Below are 9,805 nucleotides of genomic sequence, written 5' to 3'. Positions count from 1 at the left end.
CAGATTCAACCTTCGATTTCTTCATATGAAATGATCCACCATGAATGTAGATTATTGTGGTAAAATTTCAGAATTTATTTCCATGTGGTTGGGCCAGAAATGCTGCTGGACCTCTTACAGGTCCAGTTTCCAAGTTTTGCTTCTGCAGAAAATTGGACTGTTTGTTTGAAGGTTTTCCACTCCGAACGAGCTTTGGCACTCTTCATAAGAAATGATCAATGGGATGTCTAGAATTAATCTGGAAAGTTTCAACTCATTTGGAGTTCGGATGGTTAGTCTGCCATCCCTCATTTCTTGTCTAGCTCGCTTTCTCCTAGCCGAAGTAGGAAAATGTGCTAAAGTTGATTTTTCATTTCCATGTTTGGTAGGCCTTATTTAGCCTCTTAATAATATATTTTTGAACTTATCGAAAATATATATGTGAGCCACTGATATTGGCTCAATTTCTCCAAGACACGCTTTGTCAAACCAAAATGCTCATTTTGGGTCCAAACAGGTGTTGTGGCGCTGTGATGCGCAACGGCGACGGTTCAGTGCAAGGCGGCGGGTTGATGGTGGTGCGCTCTGGTGGCTTGCCTGGTGGATGGTGGAGCTGGTTGGTGGTGGTGTGCGCGAGTTGGGCTGGGCCTTACTGTCAGGGCCATGCTGCTTGGACTTTTACTTCTTGTTTTTTGTTGTTGTTTTTACTGTTTTTGTTTGCAGTGGGTTGTTTACTGTTGTTTGTTGTTTAGTTGGTTTGCGCATTTTGCGAGTAATAAGTCCCTACATTTGGCGTGTAGGGCATGTCGGGCCTCGTGCCTGTGGGTGCACTCTCAGTGCCTTGTCTGCTCTAGGTAGGAGGCGAGTTCCTTGCGTTGTCAAATGGTCGCTGCCTCCTAGTGGCAGGATGAGACTTCGTGCCACTGGATGTAGATTCCAGTGGCAACATGATAGGAGAGCTGTGAGAATGGACATTATGCTTAGCTGTATAAGAGTTGCAGATCTAGTTATCTATTCGTTGTGTCACCGCTGGGAAGCAAATAGAACCGTCTGGAGCGAGTTCTTTGCTAGTTGGTGTGGTTTTGAATACAATTGTTTAGTAGAGTCGTCACTGGATCTCTTTTCAGGATGTACTCTAGGTTCTTATTGTAATCTGGGGTTTAGGCTCAATGTCCCCCTCTTGTATTCGACAGTTTCATTTATGGAGGCTTGAGGGCAGCCGCACCGGCCCTTATTTCAAAAAAAAAAAAATATATTATTTTTTCTTTTAATGTTTTTTTTGGAAAGGCAAAGATTCCATTCCTCTCGACCTTATTGGTCATGACTCTTATCAACACACGAAAGCAAACACAATTGTCAATGCCGTGTTTCCTCAACGAGAAATTCTTGCGTAGGGGCACCTGCACCACGTGGCGGTGCGGCCCTCCAATCAGAAGAAATAAATTTTTTCCTCTTTTCCAAAACTGCCCTTAATTTTAATGTGAAATACCTAAAATACTCTCATGTTTGGGTACTGATTGGGCCGCCGCGCTGCCACGTGGTGCGGGTGCCGTACGGAAGTCTTCCTCAAGATGGACATTGGACGATTTCTTTACTATATGCATGCTACTCGGTATATTAATATAAATTTCCTGGCTTTAAAGATGAAGGATTACTGGGAAGACTGCTGAGGCTTTGCATCAAGCAATTTCAGAAAGCGATCCAAGACTTTTAAAAGAACTACTAGTGTTCGATCTTCAATCCTTTGTTCTTCCCATTCTTAGATTTTGTTCTAAGAAAGTGATGGGCTTGTCGATCCGCCTCAGTGTCTTGTCTGCCACATCCCTACTAGTTGTCTTCTCTGCTCTGTTTCTCTTTAACTTTCTCTCTTTATGGTTGTACTTCTTGTTCTTCTTCTCCACTGTTTGTACTTGCTGCTGCCTTTTGGCTTTCAAACTGAGACCAACAACACTCCACAGTAATCCTTCAGTCACCACCAAAGAAGATATTCCTTCTTCTCCTCCATCCGGTAAATTGACGTACGATGTGTTCCTCAGTTTCAGCGGTAAAGACACCCGCAAAAATTTCACAGACCATCTTTACACTGCTCTCAAACAGAAAGGGATATACACATTTAGAGATGATGAAGAACTTGTGAGGGGGGAATCGATTGGTCCAAATCTCTTGAAAGCAATTGAAGAGTCAAGATATGTAATTGCTGTATTCTCACGAAGTTACGCCGATTCTGCATGGTGTTTGGATGAGATTGCAAAGGTCGCTAAATGCATGAATGAAATGGGACAAGTAGTCCTCCCAGTGTTCTATGATGTCGATCCATATGAGGTACGGAGACAAAAAGGCAAACACTTTGAGAAAGCATTTCAGAAGCATCAAAAGAGGTATAAAGGCGATCCAGACAAAGTGAAGGGGTGGAAAGATGCTCTTTTTCAAGTAGGCAATCTCTCTGGATGGCATCTGCAAGATGGGTAAGCTTATACTTCTTCCATTTTTTTTTTTCTGTAGTCCTGAAATTGGTCTGTTATTGAAATACCACTTTATTTATTTATTTGGTATTATTAAATGAAAGAAATGTTGTAAAAGACTTGGAAATAAAGGGATTTTGGACCTTTGAGTTTGAAATTTTGCTTTATATTTCATTCATTCTATCCTGTTTATACACACTTGGTGAAATCCTACCTGTACAATTGCTGAATTTGATGTGTACGGGTGGCTTGATATTTAGCAGTACTCAAGGTCCTTCTATTGATTTATTGGTTACTGGTTTGTCTTGTCTTACTGCATATTCATTATGCACTGGAGATTTATGCCACTTATTGTGGCATGTAGCATAAGGATAGGCATTGACATGCTTGTGAGTACAGTGGAGGATTGCTCAAGTCTGGTCTTGTGATTCAGATAGGGCAGAAGCCTGGTCTGTTGGTCCACTGCATTATTTGTATGGATGCGCAATCCTAATTTAATTAGGATAGTATATGAGCCCCGATATCAGTTTTCAATCCTAAATTAGGACCGTTATCGATCAATTAATGATCCTAAATGTTTAACACAGAAAATTTCTCTCTCTTCTATATGTATAAATATATTCGATCAACCCTCTTTTATGCAATATGAGAACAGTGAATAATTTTTATAATGAACCTCTCTATTTGATCAACCCTCTTTTATGCATCTACTAGCGCCTTACGGTTAGTTTTCTCACCTAGCATCATTCATAAAAATGTAACTTGCATTGCTTGCATTTCTCATATTGCTTTTCTGATTGTTCTAATTCCACATTCAGAATGAAGAAAAAGATTGCATTATATAATGTTCTGTTATCTTTATTTAGTTGTTGCTTCTTTTTCCTTTAATCTTCATTCTCTGTATCTACTTGTTCCTTTGCATTATACATCTTTACTTCATACATAGAAGATATATATGATGATTATTTATGACTTTCCAGGTATGAATCCAAAGTTATTCAAGAAATTGTTGAAAAGATTTTCACTGAGTTAAATCAATTAATCCCAATATCTGAGGGTTTAGTTGGGATGGATTCACACCTGAATGAAATGCTTTCGTGCTTAGACATCGGGTGTCCTGATGTTCGTATCATAGGGATTTGTGGTATGGGTGGTATCGGTAAGACAACTATTGCACAAGTGGTTTTTGAAAGGGTACAAGCTCAGTTTGAAGGTTGCAGCTTTCTCGAGAATGTTAGAGAGGTAATTGAAAAGCAAGGTGCCGTTCATTTACAAGAGCAACTTCTTTCGGACTTGCTGAAATGTAATGTAATTATGTAAATGTACAGAACACTAAAATGGGAAAAAACATAATGAGGCAGAGACTACATACTAAAATGGTTCTGATCATTCTTGATGACATGGACCAAGAAGAACAATTGGAAGCACTGTGTGAGCGTGAATCATTTGGTCCAGGGAGTAGAATCATCATAACTTCAAGAGATGAACATTTGCTCAGTGCAGTTGAAGGAGATAAAGTGTACAATGTGAATCCATTAACTGATGCTGAAGCTCTTCAGCTCTTTAGTATGAAAGCCTTTAAGAAAGACCAGCTGGTTGGAGAAGAAGTTCTCAAGCTATCCAAGGAATTTTTGAAATATGCTAATGGCCTTCCATTAGCTATTAAAGTTTTAGGTTCTTCTGTTAAGGGTAGAAGCGTAGAATTGTGGTCAAGTGCATTAGATAGACTAAAAAAAAGTCCTGATAAAAAAATTATTAATGTTCTCAAGGTTAGTTTTGATGGATTAGAACCAAGGGAACAGAAAATTTTTTTGGACATCGCATGTTTCCTTAAAGGGGTGAACATAGATCGTGTAAGAAGAATACTACAGGGTAGTGATGCCCACTGTCCAGACTTTGATATACAGGTTCTCCTAGACAAATCTATGGTAACTCTATTTGGAAAAAAATTGTGGATGCATGATTTGATACAAGAATTGGGTTGGGAAGTTGTTCGCCAAGAAAGCCATGATGAACCTGGAAAACGTAGTAGATTGTGGCTTTCAAGTGAGATCATTGATGTACTTGATCAGAGTAAGGTAACAAAATTGTACAAATATGAAGTGCTGATGTAACTAATCTTTTGTTTTATATCTTATTATACTCTATCTTCTGTAATAACTAATTCTTTGGTCTTTGTTTCTAGGCAACGAGTGCAGTTCAAAGCATACTCCTCCAAGGTCCAACTAAAGATGATGTGGTTTACTCAGTTAACGAGTCTTTCTCAAATATGGACAGATTAAGATTGCTCAAAATTTGGAATGTGAAGTTTTCTGGAAACATCAAATATCTTTCTAAGAAGTTACAGTTTCTGGAATGGGATGAATGTCCTTTAGATTCCTTCCCCTCAGACTTTCAACCAGATCACCTTGTCGAACTTCACATGCATTCAAGCTGCATCAAACAACTATGGAGAGGACAAAGAGTAAGATCATAATAAATCTTGTGCATGTTCATATTTTTCAATGTTATCATAGAGCTGAAATTTTAGATTCTAGCCTTTTGTTACAAGATTTATGAGAAAAATGATGAGGGCTTTTTTGAATTATATAAGTTCCCTAGTCAGTTAAACATCCGTACAAGAAAAAAAATTTAATGTTATTCTCATGCTAAAGTGATGTAGGACGAAAATTGGGTCATCTGATTCTCATCCTACAACAAAAAGTAGGACATTGGTTACACTTCAAATTTTTCTAATGTAGCTTACATTCTATGTTGTTTTCATAAACTATATAGTTATATCTAGAAACAGGGAAATTCATGTATTTTACTGAGTAAAAAATATTATCTGCCTAAATAATCCACTTTTTCTCATCATTAGAATGTGTTTATATATGAAAATGAATACACACAGAAAGGAATGCCTTGTCCGTAAAAGAATGTATCTGATACAGGATAATGCAATTTTCACATCAAGAGTGTATCTGATACAGGATAATGCAATTTTCACTTCAAGAGTCAAAAATATTCATTATGGTAATTCAAGATAATTTTCATTTTCACAACATAATGATAACGTATTTATGTACATTATTTTCACTCTTTTCCCATACATAATTTGTATTATTTTTTATAAATACAAATTTTATGAAAACATGATGTATTATTTCAATTCACAAATCACATGACGATCATCTTTACCAGGGATGGAGCATGCTACGGCTTATCGATATGAGTGGTGCACAATACTTGATGTCGACTCCAGACTTCACTGAGGTTCCAGATCTTGAGACATTGGTGCTTCAAGATTGTACGAGTTTGGTTGAGATTCACCCATCTCTTGGATTCCTCAATAAACTTGTCTGTTTGAATATGAGAAATTGCAACTGTGTTGAGAGAATTCCACCTTTTGCTGGTTTGGAGTCCCTTCAATTTCTCAGTCTTTCATTGTGTTCTAGACTGAAGAAGTTTCCTGAAATTGAAGGAAACATGAAAAGCTTGTTGGAGCTTCATTTGGATGGTACTAGCATTGAGGAACTGCCCCCATCAGTTGAACGTTTGACTGGTCTTACCATGTTGAATCTAACAGATTGTAAAAACCTTTTGCATCTCCCTAGTACCATTCAGTGCTTGACATCTTTGAAAAGTCTCTATCTAACAGGATGCTCAAAGCTGGATGAAATACCTGAGAATCTGAACTGTGTGGAATGTCTGGAGGAGCTTTATTTAGGTGGAACTGCCATACGAGAGTTACTGTTCCTTGTAGGGATGAAGAATCTAAAATCTTTATCTTGCCAAGGATGTAAAGGTCATGCTCTGACGGGTTTGTTGTTGCCTGCTTCACTATGGAGATTAACTTCATTGATAATGCTAGACTTAAGTGCTTGCAATCTGATGGATGGAGCAATTCCCAATGATCTTAGCGGCTTAATTTCCTTAAGAATGTTATATTTAGATGGTAACAGTTTTGTCCGATTACCTGAAAGTATCTCTCAACTCTTAAAGCTCGAGACTCTCAGCTTGAGCAACTGTAGACAACTTCAATTGGTGCCAAAGCTTCCATCAAGTGTTGAAAATGTGCTTGCAGAAGATTGTACTTCACTGATGGATTTTCCGAATCAATTCAAAATAATTACTTCACCTGAGTCGGGAGTTACCACAGTCAATTCCCTCAGTTCAAGTGGTTTGGCATTTAGAGACTCATACAGTCTGAAAGCGTGGAATATTTTAGGAAAGGGAAATGGACCTTGGGACATACAATTTTCCTTGAGAAGAGATGAGCATGTGGAGTGGAAGCAAGTGGATCATTTGTCACTGCCATTTCTTCTAAAAGACATTGAGGTATGTAACTGTCTGACATCTCTGTCTCAAGTCTCAACCAAAAAAAAAAAAAAAAAAAACAAATCCTTTTCTGTAACTAGCTAGTAGCTACTCAGACGTAATCATTTTCTGTTTTACGTTGCAGCTTTCCCATTCCTCTTCAAGTCACTTTAATACCATCCATATTGATAATGAAATTCCAGAGTGGTTCAGCACTAAATCCACAGGCAATTTCATATCAATCCCGATACCTCCAAATCTGACAGATGATTACAAGTGGAAGGGGGTTGCCTCTTGCGCTGTTTTCTCAGTCAAGGGACATAATATGAGTGCTATCTCCGTTATTGAGTCAGGTTTTGAAACTTCTAATTGCTTGTATCAATGCACACTGGAAACTGATCTTTTCTCTATGAAACCATCTGTCTTTGACGGGGAAGAAAAGCACCACTTCATTAGATCAAGTTCTCATCTGCTTTTCATTTCCTATTTAGCTAGTTTTCATTTTTCAAAGCAGTTGAATCAATCAACTGTGGTGCTAGGTTTGAAACCAACAACCCATTCATGGACGTCCAGGAATGTGGAATTCGTCTAGTCTATGAGCAAGATGATGGATGGTATACCAAACTGATCCCTGGTGATACTGGGACTTGTCTAAATGAAGTTTTAGACGCTATTCGAGAATCTGGCTGGATTAGTGAAGGGGATACGTGTTTGAAATGGTAAATCTAATTTTCTGACAACTCCGGCTTTTATGTATTAAAACTTCACCATTGGTTTTTTGTGAGCTTTAATATATTTTTAATTTCTTTAATTCTTTCTTATATGTATTGTATATATGTGATTGCAGGGAGAAATTTATTCCACCCTTGGAACAAGACTCCAGAATTCTGCTGAGAAAGAATATCAAGTCTGTTCTTCCAAGATACCTTGAGGTTCTGTCCATCTAATTATTTATATGATCTCTCTTTCAAACTACCATCTTCTAAATGAAAGAGGTTACTAATTTCTGCATCTTCTATTCCCTTGCAGGCGTTAACACATAATTCTGCAACGTATAGATTTAACCTCAGTGGAAGCCCAGCATGGTTTGACTACTCATGTGGTCTTAACACTGATACAGGGCCATGGCCCTCTGTGTCAATCGAGATTCCTCAGAATCTACACAAGAGTAAGAAGTGGATGGGATTTGCAATATGTGCATCAATTGCAGAGGAACAGCAGCATATGACAGAAGAGGAGTATTGTGTTTACTTTCAATTCATAATGGGTGAATCTAATGAGGATATTCCCCGAGAACTAGAGTATGTCGTGGACATGTGGTCAGAAGAACATAATCGACTTTTGGTTGTTTACATACCGCAAGCAGAGTTTCCCGAAGATTTTATGCATCCATCACCAACTGTAATGAACATTTTCTTCGAAACCAATTGCCCTCATGTAGAGGTTCGAAGAAGTGGGATCCGTATTGTGTACCAGGAAGATTTCCAAGGCTTTGTTGAGACAATCATCCGGTGCATGCAAAGAGAAGATACCCTTGAGCTTTATGATAAATGGGTGGTAGAAGATTGGATAGACTTGATAGGATTGCAAGGTGGTCATTTATGTACTTCAAACAAACTTGATTCCATAACCCGACGAGCAAGAAAGTTCGAATTACTCTTTCAAAAATATAGAAATCAGGTCTCCTTCTCCATTCCTCACACACACTGAACTTGTTTCGGTTCTCATTTCTCTCTGACACATGGGCATACTTAATTAGCATTTGACTATTTCTTTTTATGTACAGGACTGGACTGCTCCTTCACTATTCTTTTGTGTATTCTATGGAACTGAAATTTCCAAGTGGAAATGGTTCATGCATTTCAACGAAGGCAACTCTGCAGAAATCCAACTGCCCCCGAATTTGTTTGATGATGCTAATTGGTTAGGCATTGCTGTATGTGCTTTTTTGTGGGTATCCCACGAAGATCCAAACATGATTCTTGGCATTCCTGATTCAGAGTTTAATGTGCTTAGTTGTTGTCTGGACTCTGATGTTTCTTGGGACAGCTTATTTGATGTCAAAATTCAGCATCTTGTGCCGAAACTCAAGCCGTCAGACTTTGCAATTGATTTGACTTTGTTTGTCTATATACCGCGCAATGGTAAATATTTTAAGTTCTGGAGGCAATGTAATCTGGCCAGGGTAACATTTTCGTCCCCTAGCCCATGCTTAGGACTGCATAGTTGTGCCCTTCGCCTAGTATTCAAGGAGGATGTTGAAGATCTTGTACAGACACTTACCCTCTGCGAATTACCTTGAAGGTGCCACCAGTAGTGCTCATCTGTTGTAACCTGTGAGTAATATTTTGTCTTAATTAATATCTCATTCGATTAGTTTTGTTAACGTGAGTACCCATATTTGGATTGACAAAGAAGCAAAGTCTCCAAGCAAGGGTTTCCTAATGGAGGATGAGAAGCAAATAATTCCTTGAATCATAACTATCGGTGTGGCCGGATTGCATCGAATGAATTGGTGCCTATCAAGCTTGGTATGGCCAGAAACTCTTCATATCAAGCTAATAATAAGACTTGTACCACCATTCAAGTGCAGTGTTTACAAAAAGTGGAGAACTGGTGCCTTCCTTCGTTTGGATTGGTGAAGCTCTGTACTGATGGAGCTTTTGTGGCTTTTTCCAACCATGGAGGTGTGGGTGAGGTGCTTCAATATGAGAAAGGTGAGTTCTTAGCTGGTTTCTCAGACAGGATGGAGTTTATGGTTTCAGCATTTCAACTAGAGCTGCTAACCATAACACACGGTTTGGTGCTGCTTCAAGCCATGGAAGTTTAGAAGGCTATTGTTCATAGTGATTGTCTGATTTGTTGGAAAAATGTTACTTAAATTAGGGCCTTTTGAATCTCACATTAGAAAAAGCAACTATTACTACGGTCCCTCTTCAGACTTTAACTTTCTAATGCAAGTTCCCCTACTTTTCGAACACCTCCATTTTCTTCTTTTCTTTGGCGAAGAAACACCTGCATCTTTTCTAGATGTATAGCTTGGGATACCGAAAGTTCCGAGCATT

The 9,805-nt window shown here is 38.5% G+C and overlaps 1 pseudogene; it reads left to right on the top strand.

The window, feature by feature from the left end:
• The first annotated feature begins 1,633 nt into the window (after window positions 1-1,633).
• LOC133746551 (disease resistance protein RUN1-like) lies at window positions 1,634-7,672 on the top strand (annotated as a pseudogene).
• The last annotated feature ends 2,133 nt before the right edge of the window (window positions 7,673-9,805 follow it).

This window comes from Rosa rugosa, chromosome 4 (assembly GCF_958449725.1).
Source record: "Rosa rugosa chromosome 4, drRosRugo1.1, whole genome shotgun sequence".
Classification (NCBI taxonomy): domain Eukaryota; kingdom Viridiplantae; phylum Streptophyta; class Magnoliopsida; order Rosales; family Rosaceae; genus Rosa; species Rosa rugosa.
Note: the sequence above shows the minus strand (reverse complement) of the source record. Positions and strands in the feature narration are given on the sequence as shown.